Source organism: Pseudophryne corroboree, chromosome 7 (assembly GCF_028390025.1).
Source record: "Pseudophryne corroboree isolate aPseCor3 chromosome 7, aPseCor3.hap2, whole genome shotgun sequence".
In the NCBI taxonomy this organism is placed as follows: domain Eukaryota; kingdom Metazoa; phylum Chordata; class Amphibia; order Anura; family Myobatrachidae; genus Pseudophryne; species Pseudophryne corroboree.
This window is the reverse complement of record NC_086450.1, coordinates 258,286,315-258,308,180: the sequence shown is the minus strand read 5'-3', so window position 1 is coordinate 258,308,180 and position 21,866 is coordinate 258,286,315. Positions and strand designations below refer to the sequence as shown.

Sequence of the window (21,866 nt, the reverse complement as noted above, 5' to 3'; positions counted from 1 at the left end):
CCTATTGGGATATTCCATATTAAAGTTCCTATGTACCTTTATTGTATTCTTATTGTACAAATGAATAAGTAATCCACTGGAAAATTCCATAATATGGTTCTTATATACCATTGATGTATTCTTATTATAGAGGTAAGTATGTATAAGCGGAAAAGGGGGATATCATTTCTGAGGTTGGACTGTCAGTCTGATTTTAACATGTGAATCACTAATTAGCTACAGTCTCTTGTGATTTATCAAGGGGGGATGTTTAATTAACATATTTCTACTATATAGGCCACTCGATGAGATAAAATGATTCTATAGACTGGTATTATTATCATTTGCCAGAAAAATATATATTGAATCTGCTTTTTATGGAATAAATTATTGTCCTGGTTTTTACCTATTAATCTAAATAAGATGCATAATAATGTGATCAACGTGATATGTGAAAAAGAATAAAGAAAGAAATATTGTAATAATAATAATAGTAATGATAATAGTGAGATGTTAAATTAAATGGAGAAAAGAAAAAGTGATTGAAAAAGTGCAGTGTGTACAAGACTCCCAAAGGTAAAAAACGAAAAACAAACAAAAAAACTGTAGGAGGGAGAAAAAGAAATAGTGTGTGAAATGAAAAACGTCTAAAGTGTTATGAAGTATGACAGTATCTAAACTGATTCTTGATAAATAACCCACTAGTGGTGTATAATACCACTAGCTAGTGAGATGTGCGTGATACGTGATAGTCTGTGGTCAGAATCAGGCCACAGATAACCCCTAGAGGGATAACTCAATTAAATATTGCATGTATAATATATAATAAATGTTAATCCAGGGAGGTATTAATAAACAATGAATCCAGATATAACTATGGGTTAAGAGTGAATCCAGCTAGAATAATTAACCTAGGTTTGAGACTGCATAATCATATACAAATTGTTCATAAATATGAACTGTAACTATTAGCTTCGTTCAAACCTATCGGATACAGGCTATTCATCAGAAAGATCATTTTAGTTTCGTATCTTAGGAGGGCCTGATCTACATCTCCACCCCGAATCCCAAGTTGTATTTGTCTCATGCCGAAAACCTTCAGACCTGTGGGGTCACATTTGTGAAATTTCTGAAAATGTCGTGCCACCGATGTCAAAGTTCTAAATCTGGCTTGGTCTCTATTGGCATTACGTATATTTCCAACATGTTCTAATATACGTACTTTCAATGGTCTCAATGTTTTGCCAATATAAACTTTATGGCATGGGCACTCCATGTGATACACAATGCCTATAGAAGTACAGGTTATGAGTGTGGAGATCATCCATTTTTTGTTGAATTTATCAAAGAAATACATAGTCGGGACCATGTACTGACACGCTTTACATTGGCCACAACCTTTTGATCCCTTTCTATTGGATTTGGCATCTCCTATTTTCTGGAGGTGACTGTGTACAAGGTGGTCTTTAATATTACGTGACCGACGCCAACTACTTTGGACTTTTGTTGGAAGAATTGATTTCAGATCATGATCAGTCTGGAGAATTGACCAATGTTTCTGAAGGATAGCATTGATCTCTCTCCAGTGTGCATTAAAGGTACCAATAAACCGTACTGGCTCTTCTCTCCGTTCTTTATGCTTCACTTTTAGGAGAGACTCCCGCGGGTACCTCTCCACTTCCCTAACTGTTTTCTTAATGAGTGTATTACTATATCCTCTGTTATGGAATCGAACACTCAATTCTTTTTGTCTTATATCAAAAGTATCTGGATCCGAACAGTTCCTTTTAGTTCGGAGCAGTTCCCCCTTTGGTACTGCTTTGACCGTAGCGGGAAGATGTGAGCTCCTGGAGTGGAGGATGCTATTAGTTGCCGTATGTTTTCTGAAAATATCTGTAGAGACATTACCTTCCTCATTAATCTGTATTGTGAGATCAAGGAAATTAATCCTGGATTGGCTGGTCTCATACGTGAGCCTCAGGTTAAGGTCATTTGTGTTCAAGATGTTAATAAATCGTGTCAAGTCACTGAGATATCCCTCCCAGAGCATGAAAATATCGTCTATATAACGTAAATAGATTAAGATGTTATCTGTGAATATTTCCAATGATTCATGGAAGACCACCTCCTTTTCCCACCACCCCAGGTAGAGGTTAGCGTAAGTGGGGGCACATGCTGTCCCCATCGCTGTTCCTCTTACCTGGAGGTAGTGGGATTCGTTACACGTGAAATATTTTTTTGTTAAAATAAATTTTAACAATTGGATGAGAAAATCATTGTGTTCACATGGTATCTCCATATCAAGGAAATATCTCGCTGCTTCTATTCCCTTGTCGTGGCTAATACTGGTGTATAAGCTCTCGACATCGCAGGATACCAGCCATACCCCTGGGTTCACAATCAGATTTTGAAGTTTCAGTAACACATCTATTGTATCCCGTGTATAGGAAGCCAATGAGGTAACATGCTTCCGTAAAAATTGATCGACATAAATACTAGCTTTTTCAGTTAAGCTTCCTTTTCCGGACACAATAGGTCTTCCTGGGGGTCTGGTCTCGTTCTTATGTATTTTTGGGAGTAGATATAGTGTGGGGGTCCTTGGTTTTTCCATTTTCAAAAATTCCAGATCTTGTTTTTTTATGATACCATTATCAAATGCGGTCTTAATTAATGTATTGTATTGTTTAAGAAATTTCTGAGTGGGGTTGAAGATAAGTTTTTCATAACATGTATTGTCTTCCAGCTGTTTACGTATTTCTTCAAGGTACATGTCCCTTGGCCACAATACTACGTTCCCCCCTTTGTCAGAGGGTTTCACCAGGATTTCATCCCATTCTGCTATTTCCTGCAGTGCAGTTCTTTCTCCCTGACTAATATTGTCAGGATGTCTGCATTTGTGATGAAATAGTTTATCTAAGTCTCTGGAAACTAGGTCTTGGTATACTTGTACAGATGGACAGATCTTATAATCAGGGAGGAAAGAAGATCTTTTTTTAATCTTACTCCTGTCAAATGGTAGAGACATGGAATTATCTGCTGGTTCTTCATTAGCTAGCTCTTCTAATGCTTGAATAGCCAGTGAGTCTTGTGAATTCAAAGTCAGAGTATTGGAATCAGATTCTACTAAAGGGGATTGTTGGGAGTTTTGGTTTGCGAAAAATTTCTTGAGAAGGATTTTCCTAGTGAACAGATGTAAATCCTTTTCGCATTCAAACCGGTCCAAATCTTGGACTGGGGAAAAGGAGAGGCCTTTACTCAAAATCCCAATTTGATCCGGGGTCAAAATTTTGTTAGATAAATTGATAACTCTTAGAGTATCTCCGAGCGTAGTATTGGAGGCATCTACCGATATTTCCTGTCTCTCCTTTCCCTCGGTTCTTCCTGCCAATCCAGGGAGTCTCTTTTTCTTCTGTTTCCCCTGCCCCATCCTGGTCTTCCTCCCTCTATTCCTGGACCATCGCGTATGTTTCTCGGGGTTTTGCCTAAAAAATCCCTCCTATGTGTCCTATTGAGGGATGTGCTATTGGAGAGTTCCCCATCCGAGGAATCAACCTCAGAGGTGGAATAATTGGAGGGTTGAGGGTTTCTATTCCTCTGGGGATGGGTGTTCCATTTGAACACTCTGTTCATTGTGAAATCAGTTTTATCTCTCAAGAATTTACGTCTCTTTCTTTCGATTATTTCATTTTCATATTCCTCCAATTCCTTTCTATATTTTTCATATCTCTGTTGAAATACATCAAGGCTTTCAAAATTTTTAAGTCTGTCACTCAACTTAGAAATCTCTTGTGTTAATTGCGTGAGTATGATGTCATCATGTTTAATGAGTATTTTAATTAGTTCTCTTGAACAGTGTAATAATGTGTTTTCCCATTCTTTTTTCAATTCATTATTAGCCAGTTCATACGCTGGAAAAAGTTTGGGTCTAAGACCCCTCGGTACTAAATCGTTTTTAAGATATTACTCGGATGTGGTTCGATTCCAACATATTCTACTTTGTCGCATAAGTGCCAATTTCAACCCGAATAGATCATCTGTCCAATCTGCATGTAAATTAGTATGTTGTGTAGATGTATCATTGAAAGCAGATTCCATGTCATTACGTAATTTGTCTCTCCTATTCTCAAGGTCCTTGGTAAGACTGAAACTTGACATGGTTGTAGTCACGGAAGAAACAAAATGGGTTCCTTATTATTATAATTATTAATTATTTCAAGAAATGATAAATGTAATATAATCCAGATTATATTTTGGGATTAAGGTGCTAGATACTGGAGAAAGCTGGAAACCAGCTAGACTAGTTATGTACAAAAAAAGAGAGGAAAATGTATCTGCACACTTAATAATCTGTAAATTAATTGAATCTTATCTGGTGTTTGAACCCCAATAAAGAAAATATAGAACTATTAATAGATCTCACTGTATGGGGGTGCAGCCCAATTACAACTCGAACTGAATATGAACAAAAGGGGAAAGGACAGGAAGGAGAATCGAAAAGTAGTTGCCTAGTAGGGCGCACTGATATAATTTGTATTCTGATATGTTATTTAAAACTTAGCTTTTATTGCTTATGCCTTCTAAAAATTCCCTTTTCTCTGGGGATTTACACAGCAAAACATAGAGGTTAAAAATATTGGACATATACAAACATGTAGTGAATAAGAAGATATAAAGATGTGTGGAAATAGATTTAAAAAGTAGCACTACCACATATACCTCCTAATGTGGTGTAGAAAGTAGAATTTATGGTGCCCTTATGAATCCAAATATAATATCCAATCAGGTCACTCAGTGTTGACTGTTCACTATTAATACAACCTATTTCAAACAAGTGACATATTACTAAATAGGAAGGTGTATGTCTGATTGCAACCTAGTGTTGTGAGATTATGGTGTAAAGAATAATTTATACCAATAAATTTCTTATTGCAGATGTGGTGTGTGTTTATTAAATGTACATGTATCTACATGTTCTTATTATTTTTATTTTATACATTCACACCATCACTGCATATAGATCTTACTAACTTTGTGATTGGGAAAAGATGCCCCACAAATGGATGCCCCTGCAATGGGGGTCAAAGTTGCTGGAAAATTATGTCTTTGATTTCTTTATATACTTAGACAAATTCCACTTATTCATTTCATATTTTAAAGATTTTTAATCAAAAGATGCAGTGGATTATTGTCCCTGTAGTGAATACTGATCCAGGTATATATCACAGAATTGTGCTATTGCTCTTAAATTATATAGGTGACAATTCTATCACTCCTATGCACTTGCCAGCATTTATCTATCAGTGATACTTTCACTTTGATGTTGTAGCAATCTGTCTATGTAATAAAATGACACAGGAATGATATTGCTGCCTCACTGTTATTAATCTGGCTGCACCTGTGTTTGTAATTATACAATGTATCGAGTTATACTGCACGATACACTTCACTTGTGGATGATAATGCTACATTACTGTTATTGGTCTGGCTGCACCTGTGTTTGTGATTATACAATGTATCGCGTTATACTGCACAGTACACTTCACTTGTGTGTCACCAGGTTCTGCTTGGGGGCTATCACTCCTATGCACTTGCCAGCATTTGTCTCTCAGTGATACTTTCACTTTGATGTTGTAGCAATCTGTCTTTGTAATAAAATGACACAGGAATGATATTGCTGCCTCACTGTTATTAATCTGGCTGCACCTGTGTTTGTAATTATACAATGTATCGAGTTATACTGCACGATACACTTCACTTGTGGATGATAATGCTACATTACTGTTATTGGTCTTGCTGCACCTGTGTTTGTGATTATACAATGTATCGCGTTATACTGCACAGTACACTTCACTTGTGTGTCACCAGGTTCTGCTTGGGGGCTATCACTCCTATGCACTTGCCAGCATTTGTCTCTCAGTGATACTTTCACTTTGATGTTGTAGCAATCTGTCTTTGTAATGAAATGACACAGGAATGGTATTGCTACCTCACTGTTATTGGTCTGGCTGCACCTGTGTTTGTGATCATACAATGTATCGAGTTATGCTGCACGATACACTTTACTTGTGAATGATAATGCTACATTACTGTTATTAGTCTGGCTGCACCTGTGTTTGTGATTATACAATGTATCGCGTTATACTGCACAGTACACTTCACTTGTGTGTTGCTAGGTTCTGCTTGGGGGCTAAAGAGTATGTACTCGATCACTGGTTCAATCTTTTATATTAGTAAGTGGAGCACTGTGTTATATATAGTTACCATAAATCAACCACTCTCACTGTAGAGTATGGTAAATATCTTATACAATTACCACTTGCTAGGAGTGGTACCTAATTGCTTAAATTGTAAGGAGGCTGCACAGTGCTACTACTGACATACACATGTGTTAGATATTAACAACATTCCTTGTGGTCTATGTCTGAATACATGCTAAATATAGCACCTAGGTAATTGAATTGCACAGTGGCCACGTGGTGCTGTCACTGATTTGCACATCTACAATCTGTGTCTGAGAGTCTGAGAGTCTAAATTATTGCACGATTTGGACACTCTTGGTAATTTCCTCTGATAGCCTATCCTGTCACTTGCATTCAATTGCTATCACCTCAATGTTCAAGGGTATCAGGAGGTCTACAGAGACTATCTATACAATAATTTCTACACCATTCAATACATTGTTAAGGAGTGTGGCAGGCTACTGAAACACTGACGTGCACGTTTCGCTGTATAGCTTTAACGAGGCTGAACCCGATTGCCTTCCGTGAGCTTAATTTCTAGGATTGACCACAGCCAATCATGGGCCGGATGCAAATCATGTGAGCTGTTCCACCAATAGCGGCGCATCCGCGTCCCGTTCTGGGCACTGATCACATGGGCCCGCTCCGATCACGTGATATCCGACGTCACGTTTACAGATTATTAAGTGTGCAGATACATTTTCCTCTCTTTTTTGTACATAACTAGTCTAGCTGGTTTCCAGCTTTCACCAGTATCTAGCACCTTAATCCCAAAATATAATCTGGATTATATTACACTTATCATTTCTTGAAATAATTAATAATTATAATAATAAGGAACCCATTTTGTTTCTTCCGTGACTACAACCATGTCAAGTTTCAGTCTTACCAAGGACCTTGAGAATAGGAGAGACAAATTACGTAATGACATGGAATCTGCTTTCAATGATACATCTACACAACATACTAATTTACATGCAGATTGGACAGATGATCTATTCGGGTTGAAATTGGCACTTATGCGACAAAGTAGAACATGTTGGAATCGAACCACATCCGAGAAATATCTTAAAAACGATTTAGTACCGAGGGGTCTTAGACCCAAACTTTTTCCAGCGTATGAACTGGCTAATAATGAATTGAAAAAAGAATGGGAAAACACATTATTACACTGTTCAAGAGAACTAATTAAAATACTCATTAAACATGATGACATCATACTCACGCAATTAACACAAGAGATTTCTAAGTTGAGTGACAGACTTAAAAATTTTGAAAGCCTTGATGTATTTCAACAGAGATATGAAAAATATAGAAAGGAATTGGAGGAATATGAAAATGAAATAATCGAAAGAAAGAGACGTAAATTCTTGAGAGATAAAACTGATTTCACAATGAACAGAGTGTTCAAATGGAACACCCATCCCCAGAGGAATAGAAACCCTCAACCCTCCAATTATTCCACCTCTGAGGTTGATTCCTCGGATGGGGAACTCTCCAATAGCACATCCCTCAATAGGACACATAGGAGGGATTTTTTAGGCAAAACCCCGAGAAACATACGCGATGGTCAAGGAATAGAGGGAGGTAGACCAGGAGGGGGCAGGGGAAACAGAAGAAAAAGAGACTCCCTGGATTGGCAGGAAGAACCGAGGGAAAGGAGAGACAGGAAATATCGGTAGATGCCTCCAATACTACGCTCGGAGATACTCTAAGAGTTATCAATTTATCTAACAAAATTTTGACCCCGGATCAAATTGGGATTTTGAGTAAAGGCCTCTCCTTTTCCCCAGTCCAAGATTTGGAACGGTTTGAATGCGAAAAGGATTTACATCTGTTCACTAGGAAAATCCTTCTCAAGAAATTTTTCGCAAACCAAAACTCCCAACAATCCCCTTTAGTAGAATCTGATTCCAATACTCTGACTTTGAATTCACAAGACTCACTGGCTATTCAAGCATTAGAAGAGCTAGCTAATGAAGAACCAGCAGATAATTCCATGTCTCTACCATTTGACAGGAGTAAGATTAAAAAAAGATCTTCTTTCCTCCCTGATTATAAGATCTGTCCATCTGTACAAGTATACCAAGACCTAGTTTCCAGAGACTTAGATAAACTATTTCATCACAAATGCAGACATCCTGACAATATTAGTCAGGGAGAAAGAACTGCACTGCAGGAAATAGCAGAATGGGATGAAATCCTGGTGAAACCCTCTGACAAAGGGGGGAACGTAGTATTGTGGCCAAGGGACATGTACCTTGAAGAAATACGTAAACAGCTGGAAGACAATACATGTTATGAAAAACTTATCTTCAACCCCACTCAGAAATTTCTTAAACAATACAATACATTAATTAAGACCGCATTTGATAATGGTATCATAAAAAAACAAGATCTGGAATTTTTGAAAATGGAAAAACCAAGGACCCCCACACTATATCTACTCCCAAAAATACATAAGAACGAGACCAGACCCCCAGGAAGACCTATTGTGTCCGGAAAAGGGAGCTTAACTGAAAAAGCTAGTATTTATGTCGATCAATTTTTACGGAAGCATGTTACCTCATTGGCTTCCCATACACGGGATACAATAGATGTGTTACTGAAACTTCAAAATCTGAATGTGAACCCAGGGGTATGGCTGGTATCCTGCGATGTCGAGAGCTTATACACCAGTATTAGCCACGACAAGGGAATAGAAGCAGCGAGATATTTCCTTGATATGGAGATACCATGTGAACACAATGATTTTCTCATCCAATTGTTAAAATTTATTTTAACAAAAAATTATTTCACGTGTAACGAATCCTACTACCTCCAGGTAAGAGGAACAGCGATGGGGACAGCATGTGCCCCCACTTACGCTAACCTCTACCTGGGGTGGTGGGAAAAGGAGGTGGTCTTCCATGAATCATTGGAAATATTCACAGATAACATCTTAATCTATTTACGTTATATAGACGATATTTTCATGCTCTGGGAGGGACAGCTCAGTGACTTGACACGATTTATTAACATCTTGAACACAAATGACCTTAACCTGAGGCTCACGTATGAGACCAGCCAATCCAGGATTAATTTCCTGGATCTCACAATACAGATTAATGAGGAAGGTAATGTCTCTACAGATATTTTCAGAAAACATACGGCAACTAATAGCATCCTCCACTCCAGGAGCTCACATCTTCCCGCTACGGTCAAAGCAGTACCAAAGGGGGAACTGCTCCGAACTAAAAGGTACTGTTCGGATCCAGATACTTTTGATATAAGACAAAAAGAATTGAGTGTTCGATTCCATAACAGAGGATATAGTAATACACTCATTAAGAAAACAGTTAGGGAAGTGGAGAGGTACCCGCGGGAGTCTCTCCTAAAAGTGAAGCATAAAGAACGGAGAGAAGAGCCAGTACGGTTTATTGGTACCTTTAATGCACACTGGAGAGAGATCAATGCTATCCTTCAGAAACATTGGTCAATTCTCCAGACTGATCATGATCTGAAATCAATTCTTCCAACAAAAGTCCAAAGTAGTTGGCGTCGGTCACGTAATATTAAAGACCATCTTGTACACAGTCACCTCCAGAAAATAGGAGATGCCAAATCCAATAGAAAGGGATCAAAAGGTTGTGGCCAATGTAAAGCGTGTCAGTACATGGTCCCGACTATGTATTTCTTTGATAAATTCAACAAAAAATGGATGATCTCCACACTCATAACCTGTACTTCTATAGGCATTGTGTATCACATGGAGTGCCCATGCCATAAAGTTTATATTGGCAAAACATTGAGACCATTGAAAGTACGTATATTAGAACATGTTGGAAATATACGTAATGCCAATAGAGACCAAGCCAGATTTAGAACTTTGACATCGGTGGCACGACATTTTCAGAAATTTCACAAATGTGACCCCACAGGTCTGAAGGTTTTCGGCATGAGACAAATACAACTTGGGATTCGGGGTGGAGATGTAGATCAGGCCCTCCTAAGATACGAAACTAAAATGATCTTTCTGATGAATAGCCTGTATCCGATAGGTTTGAACGAAGCTAATAGTTACAGTTCATATTTATGAACAATTTGTATATGATTATGCAGTCTCAAACCTAGGTTAATTATTCTAGCTGGATTCACTCTTAACCCATAGTTATATCTGGATTCATTGTTTATTAATACCTCCCTGGATTAACATTTATTATATATTATACATGCAATATTTAATTGAGTTATCCCTCTAGGGGTTATCTGTGGCCTGATTCTGACCACAGACTATCACGTATCACGCACATCTCACTAGCTAGTGGTATTATACACCACTAGTGGGTTATTTATCAAGAATCAGTTTAGATACTGTCATACTTCATAACACTTTAGACGTTTTTCATTTCACACACTATTTCTTTTTCTCCCTCCTACAGTTTTTTTGTTTGTTTTTTCGTTTTTTACCTTTGGGAGTCTTGTACACACTGCACTTTTTCAATCACTTTTTCTTTTCTCCATTTAATTTAACATCTCACTATTATCATTACTATTATTATTATTACAATATTTCTTTCTTTATTCTTTTTCACATATCACGTTGATCACATTATTATGCATCTTATTTAGATTAATAGGTAAAAACCAGGACAATAATTTATTCCATAAAAAGCAGATTCAATATATATTTTTCTGGCAAATGATAATAATACCAGTCTATAGAATCATTTTATCTCATCGAGTGGCCTATATAGTAGAAATATGTTAATTAAACATCCCCCCTTGATAAATCACAAGAGACTGTAGCTAATTAGTGATTCACATGTTAAAATCAGACTGACAGTCCAACCTCAGAAATGATATCCCCCTTTTCCGCTTATACATACTTACCTCTATAATAAGAATACATCAATGGTATATAAGAACCATATTATGGAATTTTCCAGTGGATTACTTATTCATTTGTACAATAAGAATACAATAAAGGTACATAGGAACTTTAATATGGAATATCCCAATAGGTCATCTTAGTGAATTCATCCCCACTATGACCTGTCTCATACGGCCCACAATTGGTTTTTCTGAGATATATGGAAGAATGATCACTCCAATCCCAGTAATTACAGCCCCAGTGGCGGATATACACTTACCTGTACAATCAGATTATATTGAAGGTACACAAGGACCCTAACATTGGTACCATTTAAGTAGGTCATTTTAGCGAGCCCACTTTCTGTTATGGTTTCATAACATGTATACTTTGGGATTATGTTTTTGACACCCGCGTGGGATTATGAAATCATTGGTGACATAAAATATCCCACAAGCATGGGGACAATTGTGATACAATATACCATTCAATGGGGTCGATTCTATTCTGCAACTAATGAATAGCGCCGGGAATTAGCTCCCGACGCTATTCAATTCAGCAACTAGTTACGTCGGCGATGGCCCGTTCTCGCCGACAAAACAGGTTGAATTGTCGGGAGAACGGACATTCTCCGACTTAACTCCCCGGCGCGAGGCTGATTCCCGACAGAATCAGCCTCGCGCCGGCCGCGAGGCAGCACTTTTGTCGGGTTTCTCTTCTCATCCCCCGGGGATGAGAGAAGAATTCCCGACAATTGCAGGTAATTAGTTGCTGTATTGAATAGCGTCGGGAGCTAATTCCCGGCGCTATTCATTAGTTGCCGAATAGAATCGACCCCAATAAGTGACAATACTATCCAATAAGTGACAATGCAGTGTATGCTTTTATGGTAATTGTATGATATAATATGCAATATGGAGAAGATGAAATCTACATTAAGATGAGTATGTCTAGGACACGTATTTAATAGCACTATGTTTTCGTTTAAGTGCTTCAACAATCTATACCTCTCTCTTGAGCTGTGTAGAACAAATAGAACAATGTACACTGATATCTCGAAGGACCCAATCACGTGATCGGGCCGAATGTTTACAGTGTAACCATGGAATCAAGAGTGACGTCGGATATCACGTGATCGGAGCGGGCTAACGTCACTGCCCATGTGATCAGTGCCCAGAACGGGACGCGGATGCGCCGCTATTGGCGGAACAGCTCACATGATTTGCATCCAGCCCATGATTGGCTGTGGTCAATCCTAGAAATTAAGCTCACGGAAGGCAATCGGGTTCAGCCTCGTTAAAGCTATACAGCGAAACGTGCACGTTGGCGTTTCAGTAGCCTGCCACACTCCTTAACAATGTATTGAATGGTGTAGAAATTATTGTATAGATAGTCTCTGTAGACCTCCTGATACCCTTGAACATTGAGGTGATAGCCTATCCTGTCACTTGCATTCAATTGCTATCAGAGGAAATTACCAAGAGTGTCCAAATCGTGCAATAAATTAGACTCTCAGACTCTCAGACACAGATTGTAGATGTGCAAATCAGTGACAGCACCACGTGGCCACTGTGCAATTCAATTACCTAGGTGCTATATTTAGCATGTATTCAGACATAGACCACAAGGAATGTTGTTAATATCTAACACATGTGTATGTCAGTAGTAGCACTGTGCAGCCACCTTACAATTTATGCAATTAGGTACCACTCCTAGCAAGTGGTAGTTGTATAAGATATTTACCATACTCTACAGTGAGAGTGGTTGATTTATGGTAACTATATATAACACAGTGCTCCACTTACTAATATAAAAGATTGAACCAGTGATCGAGTACATACTCTTTAGCCCCCAAGCAGAACCTAGCAACACACAAGTGAAGTGTACTGTGCAGTATAACGCGATACATTGTATAATCACAAACACAGGTGCAGCCAGACTAATAACAGTAATGTAGCATTATCATTCACAAGTGAAGTGTATCGTGCAGCATAACTCGATACATTGTATGATCACAAACACAGGTGCAGCCAGACCAATAACAGTGAGGTAGCAATACCATTCCTGTGTCATTTCATTACAAAGACAGATTGCTACAACATCAAAGTGAAAGTATCACTGAGAGACAAATGCTGGCAAGTGCATAGGAGTGATAGCCCCCAAGCAGAACCTGGTGACACACAAGTGAAGTGTACTGTGCAGTATAACGCGATACATTGTATAATCACAAACACAGGTGCAGCCAGACCAATAACAGTAATGTAGCATTATCATCCACAAGTGAAGTGTATCATGCAGTATAACTCGATACATTGTATAATTACAAACACAGGTGCAGCCAGATTAATAACAGTGAGGCAGCAATATCATTCCTGTGTCATTTTATTACAAAGACAGATTGCTACAACATCAAAGTGAAAGTATCACTGATAGATAAATGCTGGCAAGTGCATAGGAGTGATAGAATTGTCACCCATGTAATTTAAGAGCAATAGCACAATTCTGTGATATATACCTGGATCAGTATTCACTACAGGGACAATAATCCACTGCATCTTTTGATTAAAAATCTTTAAAATATGAAATGAATAAGTGGAATTTGTCTAAGTATATAAAGAAATCAAAGACATAATTTTCCAGCAACTTTGACCCCCATTGCAGGGGCATCCATTTGTGGGGCATCTTTTCCCAATCACAAAGTTAGTAAGATCTATATGCAGTGATGGTGTGAATGTATAAAATAAAAATAATAAGAACATGTAGATACATGTACATTTAATAAACACACACCACATCTGCAATAAGAAATTTATTGGTATAAGTTATTCTTTACACCATAATCTCACAACACTAGGTTGCAATCAGACATACACCTTCCTATTTAGTAATATGTCACTTGTTTGAAATAGGTTGTATTAATAGTGAACAGTCAACACTGAGTGACCTGATTGGATATTATATTTGGATTCATAAGGGCACCATAAATTCTACTTTCTACACCACATTAGGAGGTATATGTGGTAGTGCTACTTTTTAAATCTATTTACACACATCTTTATTTCTTCTTATTCACTACATGTTTGTATATGTCCAATATTTTTAACCTCTATGTTTTGCTGTGTAAATCCCCAGAGAAAAGGGAATTTTTAGAAGGCATAAGCAATAAAAGCTAAGTTTTAAATAACATATCAGAATACAAATTATATCAGTGCGCCCTACTAGGCAACTACTTTTCGATTCTCCTTCCTGTCCTTTCCCCTTTTGTTCATATTCAGCTCTGGTAAAAGTCAGATTTCTTTGTCTCAGATCTTCCTCTAGCCTATCCCAAATCATACTTATTGTCATCCAAGCAGTGGGTCAAAGTAGGCTTCAACCCTTGTCTGCATATGAAAATAGAAAAGGGGCGTGCAGGGCATGGCGGGCTTTTGCGGTGCTTGGATGACCCCTAGTCTGCATTAAACACCTCCACCCTCCTTCGGTGTGGGGCTCATGTTGGCTATGCCCCAGCCCCTGAAGCATTCAAGCTGATTTCTTGCAGCAGCTGGGCACTGTAACAGCTCCAGAGCTGCTCTGTAAGGCAAGTAAAAGGGTGTGGGCCCTGCAGCACTACCTGTAGTTCGCATTGTGCGTTGGAAGGCACAAAGTAAGCAGACGGGAGAAGTCAGGATAGTGCGCAAGGGCATAGAAGGGAGCGGCTCAAGAAAAGAGAAGTGGAAACAGACAGCAAACTAGGCTGGAGAGAGACCTGAGACAAAGAGATCTGAATTATACGAGAGCCGACTAGGGGAAACACAAATTATGCAGTCAAGTTTCCCACATTTGGGGAAATCACAGGGGCAGCACACCCAGAGTGCAATGGGTGAGCCTTGCCCTGGGAGAAGCACCTTTTATCTCACCTGGCAGGTAAGTAGGAGTTGGGCTAGAGCTGAGGAGGGTCGCTGCTCGGGCACCCCCCTGTCAAGTGAAGGAGATCCAACTGAGGCAGCACAAGGGAACTCTCGAAAGAAGAACAAGGCTAGAAGAACATCTGAGACAAAGAAATCTGACTTTTACCAGAGCTGACCAGAGGAAAGCACAAACACAGTCCCCCACTACCACAAATAATGCAGTCGAGTTTCCCACATTTGGGGAAATCACAGGGGTCAGCATACCCAGAATGCAATGAATGAACCTCACCCTGGGAGAACAATCTTCATGACCATGGTATCTCCTATGCAAAATAAGTATGATTTGGGATAGGGCTGGGGAGGGCCGCTGCTCAGGCACATCTCTGTCAAGTAAAGGAGATTCAACTGAGGCAGCACAAAGGAACTCTCATCTGGGGACAACAACTGCAGGGAGAACACATATTTTCAGATGAACATGGGAGGGCAGAAGGCTGCCTAATTCTGAAGCACCCCCAAACAACAAACCAAATACAACAACTAGTGCAAGCATTCCTGGGGAAAGGCTGCAGCAGATGGATTTGCATATGGTGATGTCATCCAAGCAGTGGGTCAAAGTTGGCTTCAACCCTCGTCTGCATATGAAAAGAGAAAAGGGGCGTGCAGGGCATGGCGGCCTTTTGTGGCGCTTGGATGACCCCTAGTTCGCATTAAACACCTCCACCCTCCTTCGGTGTGGGGCTCATGTTGGCTATGCCCCAGCCCCTGAAGCATTCAAGCTGATTTCTTGCAGCAGCTGGGCACTGTAACAGCACCAGAGCTGCTCTGTAAGGCAAGTAAAAGGGTGTGGGCCCTGCAGCACTACCTGTAGTTCGCCTTCCACTGCACAAAGTAAGCAGACGGAAGAAGTCAGGATAGTGCGCAAGGGCATAGAAGGGAGTGGCTCAAGAAAAGAGAAGTGGAAACAGACAGCAAACTAGGCTGGAGAGAGACCTGAGACAAAGAGATCTGAATTATACGAGAGCCGACCAGGGGAAACACAAATTATGCAGTCAATTTTCCCACATTTGGGGAAATCGCAGGAGCAGCACACCCAGAGTGCAATGGGTGAGCCTTGCCCTGTTAGAAGCACCTTCATGATCATAGTATCTCACCTGGCAGGTAAGTAGGAGTTGGGCTAGAGTTGGGGAGGGTCGCTGCTCGGGCACCCCCCTGTCAAGTGAAGGAGATCCAACTGAGGCAGCACAAGGGAAATCTCGAAAGAGGAACAAGGCTAGAGGAAGATCTGAGACAAAGAAATCTGACTTTTACCAGAGCTGACCAGAGGAAAGCACAAACACATTCCCCCACTACCACAAATAATGCAGTTGAGTTTCCCACATTTGGGGAAATCACAAGGGTTAGCATACCCAGAATGCAGTAATTAGAACAAACTTCATGACCATGGTATCTCCTATGCAAAATAAGTATGATTTGGGATAGGGCTGGGGAGGGCCGCTGCTCAGGCACATCTCTGTCAAGTAAAGGAGATTCAACTGAGGCAGCACAAGTGAACTCTCATCTGGGGACAACAACTGCAGGGAGAACACATATTTTCAGATGAACATGGGAGGGCAGAAGGCTGCCTAATACTGAAGCACCCCCAAACAACAAACCAAATGCAACAACTAGTGCAAGCATTCCTGGGGGAAGGCCTGCAGCAGATGGATTTGCAAATGGTGATGTCATCAACTCAGTGGGTCAAAGTTGGCTTCAACCCTCATCTGCATATGAAAAGAGAAAAGGGTCGTGCAGGGCATGGCGACCTTTTGCGGCGCTTGGATGACCCATAGTTCGCATTAAACACCCCCACCCTCCTTCGGTGTGGGGCTCATGTTGGCCATGCCCCAGCCCCTGAAGCATTCAAGCTGATTTCTTGCAGCAGCTGGGCACTGTAACAGCTCCAGAGCTGCTCTGTAAGGCAAGTAAAACGGTGTGGGCCCTGCAGCACTACCTGTAGTTTGCATTGTGCATTGGAAGGTACAAAGTAAGCACACGGGAGGAGAAGTCAGGATAGTGCACAAAGGTATAGAAGGGAGGGGTTCAAGAAAAAAGAAGTGGAAACAGACAGCAAACTAGGCTGGAGAGAGACCTGAGACAAAGAGATCTGAATTATATGAGAGCCGACCAGGGGAAACACAAATTATGCAGTCAAGTGTCCCACATTTAGGGAAATCGCAGGGGCAGCACACCCAGAGTGCAATGGGTGAGCCTTGCCCTGGGAGAAGCACCTTCATGATCATAGTATCTCACCTGGCAGGTAAGTAGGAGTTGGGCTAGAGCTGTGGAGGGTTGCTGCTCGGGCACCCCCTGTCAAGTGAAGGAGATCCAACTGAGGCAGCACAAGGGAACTCTCGAAAGAAGAACAAGGCTAGAGGAAGATCTGAGACAAAGAAATCTGACTTTTACCAGAGCTGACCAGAGGAAAGCACAAACACAGTCCCCCACTACCACAAATAATGCAGTCGAGTTTCCCACATTTGGGGAAATCACAGGGGTCAGCATACCCAGAATGCAATGAATGAACCTCACCCTGGGAGAACAATCTTCATGACCATGGTATCTCCTATGCAAAATAAGTATGATTTGGGATAGGGCTGGGGAGGGCCGCTGCTCAGGCACATCTCTGTCAAGTAATGGAGATTCAACTGAGGCAGCACAAGGGAACTCTCATCTGGGGACAACAACTGCAGGGAGAACACATATTTTCATATGAACATGGGAGGGCAGAAGGCTGCCTAATACTGAAGCACCCCCAAACAACAAACCAAATGCAACAACTAGTGCAAGCATTCCTGGGGGAAGGCCTGCAGCAGATGGATTTGCATATGGTGATGTCATCCAAACAGTGGGTCAAAGTTGGCTTCAACCCTCGTCTGCATATGAAAAGAAAAAAGGGGTGTGCAGGGCATGGCGGCCTTTTGCGGCGCTTGGATGACCCCTAGTTCGCATTAAACACCTCCACCCTCCTTCGGTGTGGGGCTCATGTTGGCTATGCCCCAGCCCCTGAAGCATTCAAGCTGATTTCTTGCAGCAGCTGGGCACTGTAACAGCTCCAGAGCTGCTCTGTAAAGCAAGTAAAAGGGTGTGGGCCCTGCAGCACTACCTATAGTTTGCAGTGTGCGTTGGAAGGCACAAAGTAAGCAGACGGGAGAAGTCAGGATAGTGCACAAGGGCATAGAAGGGAGCGGCTCAAGAAAAGAGAAGTGGAAACAGACAGCAAACTAGGCTGGAGAGAGACCTGAGACAAAGCGATCTGAATTATACGAGAGCCGACCAGGGGAAACACAAATTATGCAGTCAAGTTTCCCACATTTGGGAAAATCGCAGGGGCAGCACACCCAGTGTGCAATGGGTGAGCCTTGCCCTGGGAGAAGCACCTTCATGATCAAAGTATCTCACCTGGCAGGTAAGTAGGAGTTGGGCTAGAGCTGGGGAGGGTCGCTGCTCGGGCACCCCCCTGTCAAGTGAAGGAGATCCAACTGAGGCAGCACAAGGGAACTCTCGAAAGAAGAACAAGGCTAGAGGAATATCTGAGACAAAGAAATCTGACTTTTACCAGAGCTGACCAGAGGAAAACACAAACACAGTCCCCCACTACCACAAATAATGCAGTCGAGTTTCCCACATTTGGGGAAATCACAAGGGTCAGCATACCCAGAATGCAATGAATGAACCTCACCCTGGGAGAACAATCTTCATGACCATGGTATCTCCTATGCAAAGTAAGTATGATTTGGGATAGAGCTGGGGAGGGCCGCTGCTCAGGCACATCTCTGTCAAGTAAAGGAGATTCAACTGAGGCAGCACAAGGGAACTCTCATCTGGGGACAACAACTGCAGGGAGAACACATATTTTCAGATGAACATGGTAGGGCAGAAGGCTGCCTAATACTGAAGCACCCCCAAACAACAAACCAAATGCAACAACTAGTGCAAGCATTCCTGGGGGAAGGCCTGCAGCAGATGGATTTGCATATGGTGATGTCATCCAAGCAGTGGGTCAAAGTTGGCTTCAACCCTCATCTGCATATGAAAAGAGAAAAGGGGCGTGCAGGGCATGGCGGCCTTTTGCGGCGCTTGGATGACCCCTAGTTCACATTAAACACCTACACCCTCCTTCGGTGTGGGGCTCATGTTGGCTATGCCCCAGCCCCTTAAGCATTCAAGCTGATTTCTTGCAGCAGCTGGGCACTGTAACAGCTCCAGAGCTGCTCTGTAAGGCAAGTAAAAGGGTGTGGGCCCTGCAGCACTACCTGTAGTTTGCATTGTGCATTGGAAGGCACAAAGTAAGCAGACGGGAGAAGTCAGGATAGTGCACAAGGGTATAGAAGGGAGGGGTTTAAAGAAAAAAGAAGTGGAAACAGACAGCAAACTAGGCTGGAGAGAGACCTGAGACAAAGAGATCTGAATTATACGAGAGCCGACCAGGGGAAACACAAATTATGCAGTCAAGTGTCCCACATTTAGGGAAATCGCAGGGGCAGCACACCCAGAGTGCAATGGGTGAGCCTTGCCCTGGGAGAAGCACCTTCATGATCATAGTATCTCACCTGGCAGGTAAGTAGGAGTTGGGCTAGAGCTGTGGAGGGTTGCTGCTCGGGCACCCCCTGTCAAGTGAAGGAGATCCAACTGAGGCAGCACAAGGGAACTCTCGAAAGAAGAACAAGGCTAGAGGAAGATCTGAGACAAAGAAATCTGACTTTTACCAGAGCTGACCAGAGGAAAGCACAAACACAGTCCCCCACTACCACAAATAATGCAGTCGAGTTTCCCACATTTGGGGAAATCACAGGGGTCAGCATACCCAGAATGCAATGAATGAACCTCACCCTGGGAGAAGAATCTTCATGACCATGGTATCTCCTATGCAAAATAAGTATGATTTGGGATAGGGCTGGGGAGGGCCGCTGCTCAGGCACAGCTCTGTCAAGTAAAGGAGATTCAACTGAGGCAGCACAAGGGAACTCTCATCTGGGGACAACAACTGCAGGGAGAACACATATTTTCATATGAACATGGGAGGGCAGAAGGCTGCCTAATACTGAAGCACAGCCAAACAACAAACCAAATGCAACAACTAGTACAAGCATTCCTGGGGGTAGGTCTGCTGAAGACGGATTTGCATACGGTGATGTCATCCAAGCAGTGGGCCAAAGTTGGCTGGAACCCTCATCTGCATATGAAAAGAGAAAAGGAGTACGCAGGGCATGGCGGCCTTTTGCGGCGCTTGGATGACCCCTAGTTCGCATTAAACACCCCCACCCTCCTTCGGTGTGGGGCTCATGTTGGCTATGCCCCAGCCCCTGAAGCATTCAAGCTGATTTCTTGCAGCAGCTGGGCACTATAACAGCTCCAGAGCTGCTCTGTAAGGCAAGTAAAAGGGTGTGGGCCCTGCAGCACTACCTGTAGTTTGCATTGTGCGTTGGAAGGCACAAAGTAAGCAGACGGGAGGAGAAGTCAGGATAGTGCACAAGGGTATAGAAGGGAGGGGCTCAAGAAAAAAGAAGTGGAAACAGACAGCAAACTAGGCTGGAGAGAGACCTGAGACAAAGAGATCTGAATTATACGAGAGCCGACCAGGGGAAACACAAATTATGCAGTCAAGTGTCCCACATTTAGGGAAATCGCAGGGGCAGCACACCCAGAGTGCAATGGGTGAGCCTTGCCCTGGGAGAAGCACCTTCATGATCATAGTATCTCACCTGGCAGGTAAGTAGGAGTTGGGCTAGAGCTGTGGAGGGTTGCTGCTTGGGCACCCCCTGTCAAGTGAAGGAGATCCAACTGAGGCAGCACAAGGGAACTCTCGAAAGAAGAACAAGGCTAGAGGAAGATCTGAGATAAAGAAATCTGACTTTTACCAGAGCTGACCAGAGGAAAGCACAAACACAGTCCCCCACTGCCACAAATAATGCAGTCGAGTTTCCCACATTTGGGGAAATCACAGGGGTCAGCATACCCAGAATGCAATGAATGAACCTCACCCTGGGAGAACAATCTTCATGACCATGGTATCTCCTATGCAAAATAAGTATGATTTGGGATAGGGCTGGGGAGGGCCGGTGCTCAGGCACATCTCTGTCAAGTAAAGGAGATTCAACTGAGGCAGCACAAGGGAACTCTCATCTGGGGACAACAACTGCAGGGAGAACACATATTTTCAGATGAACATGGGAGGGCAGAAGGCTGCCTAATACTGAAGCACCCCCAAACAACAAACCAAATGCAACAACTAGTGCAAGCATTCCTGGGGGAAGGCCTGCAGCAGATGGATTTGCATATCGTGATGTCATCCAAGCAGTGGGTCAAAGTTGGCTTCAACCCTCGTCTGCATATGAAAAGAAAAAAGGGGTGTGCAGGGCATGGCGGCCTTTTGCGGCGCTTGGATGACCCCTAGTTCGCATTAAACACCTCCACCCTCCTTCGGTGTGGGGCTCATGTTGGCTATGCCCCAGCCCCTGAAGCATTCAAGCTGATTTCTTGCAGCAGCTGGGCACTGTAACAGCTCCAGAGCTGCTCTGTAAAGCAAGTAAAAGGGTGTGGGCCCTGCAGCACTACCTATAGTTTGCATTGTGCGTTGGAAGTCACAAAGTAAGCAGACGGGAGAAGTCAGGATAGTGCACAAGGGCATAGAAGGGAGCGGCTCAAGAAAAGAGAAGTGGAAACAGACAGCAAACTAGGCTGGAGAGAGACCTGAGACAAAGCGATCTGAATTATACGAGAGCCGACCAGGGGAAACACAAATTATGCAGTCAAGTTTCCCACATTTGGGGAAATCGCAGGGGCAGCACACCCAGTGTGCAATGGGTGAGCCTTGCCCTGGGAGAAGCACCTTCATGATCAAAGTATCTCACTTGGCAGGTAAGTAGGAGT

The 21,866-nt window shown here is 42.1% G+C and overlaps 10 non-coding genes and 3 pseudogenes across 10 annotated transcripts; all 13 read right to left on the bottom strand.

The window, feature by feature from the left end:
* Positions 1–14,856: 14,856 nt before the first annotated feature.
* LOC134946660 (U1 spliceosomal RNA) lies at positions 14,857–14,981 on the bottom strand (annotated as a pseudogene).
* A 152-nt stretch (positions 14,982–15,133) lies between these two features.
* Positions 15,134–15,297, bottom strand: LOC134946488 (U1 spliceosomal RNA). The gene has a single exon (XR_010182187.1). It is a non-coding gene; the product is annotated as a U1 spliceosomal RNA (small nuclear RNA).
* Positions 15,298–15,960: 663 nt separating this feature from the next.
* LOC134946619 (U1 spliceosomal RNA) lies at positions 15,961–16,123 on the bottom strand. The gene has a single exon (XR_010182293.1). It is a non-coding gene; the product is annotated as a U1 spliceosomal RNA (small nuclear RNA).
* Positions 16,124–16,275: 152 nt separating this feature from the next.
* Positions 16,276–16,424, bottom strand: LOC134946661 (U1 spliceosomal RNA; annotated as a pseudogene).
* A 695-nt stretch (positions 16,425–17,119) lies between these two features.
* On the bottom strand, positions 17,120–17,261 carry LOC134946632 (U1 spliceosomal RNA; annotated as a pseudogene).
* Positions 17,262–17,412: 151 nt separating this feature from the next.
* On the bottom strand, positions 17,413–17,576 carry LOC134946485 (U1 spliceosomal RNA). The gene has a single exon (XR_010182186.1). It is a non-coding gene; the product is annotated as a U1 spliceosomal RNA (small nuclear RNA).
* A 671-nt stretch (positions 17,577–18,247) lies between these two features.
* On the bottom strand, positions 18,248–18,410 carry LOC134946634 (U1 spliceosomal RNA). The gene has a single exon (XR_010182302.1). It is a non-coding gene; the product is annotated as a U1 spliceosomal RNA (small nuclear RNA).
* Positions 18,411–18,562: 152 nt separating this feature from the next.
* Positions 18,563–18,726, bottom strand: LOC134946496 (U1 spliceosomal RNA). The gene has a single exon (XR_010182195.1). It is a non-coding gene; the product is annotated as a U1 spliceosomal RNA (small nuclear RNA).
* Positions 18,727–19,398: 672 nt separating this feature from the next.
* Positions 19,399–19,561, bottom strand: LOC134946617 (U1 spliceosomal RNA). Its single transcript, XR_010182292.1, has one exon. It is a non-coding gene; the product is annotated as a U1 spliceosomal RNA (small nuclear RNA).
* Positions 19,562–19,712: 151 nt separating this feature from the next.
* LOC134946515 (U1 spliceosomal RNA) lies at positions 19,713–19,876 on the bottom strand. Its single transcript, XR_010182210.1, has one exon. It is a non-coding gene; the product is annotated as a U1 spliceosomal RNA (small nuclear RNA).
* A 674-nt stretch (positions 19,877–20,550) lies between these two features.
* On the bottom strand, positions 20,551–20,713 carry LOC134946615 (U1 spliceosomal RNA). Its single transcript, XR_010182290.1, has one exon. It is a non-coding gene; the product is annotated as a U1 spliceosomal RNA (small nuclear RNA).
* A 151-nt stretch (positions 20,714–20,864) lies between these two features.
* LOC134946490 (U1 spliceosomal RNA) lies at positions 20,865–21,028 on the bottom strand. The gene has a single exon (XR_010182189.1). It is a non-coding gene; the product is annotated as a U1 spliceosomal RNA (small nuclear RNA).
* Positions 21,029–21,699: 671 nt separating this feature from the next.
* LOC134946650 (U1 spliceosomal RNA) lies at positions 21,700–21,862 on the bottom strand. Its single transcript, XR_010182313.1, has one exon. It is a non-coding gene; the product is annotated as a U1 spliceosomal RNA (small nuclear RNA).
* Between the last annotated feature and the right edge of the window lie 4 nt (positions 21,863–21,866).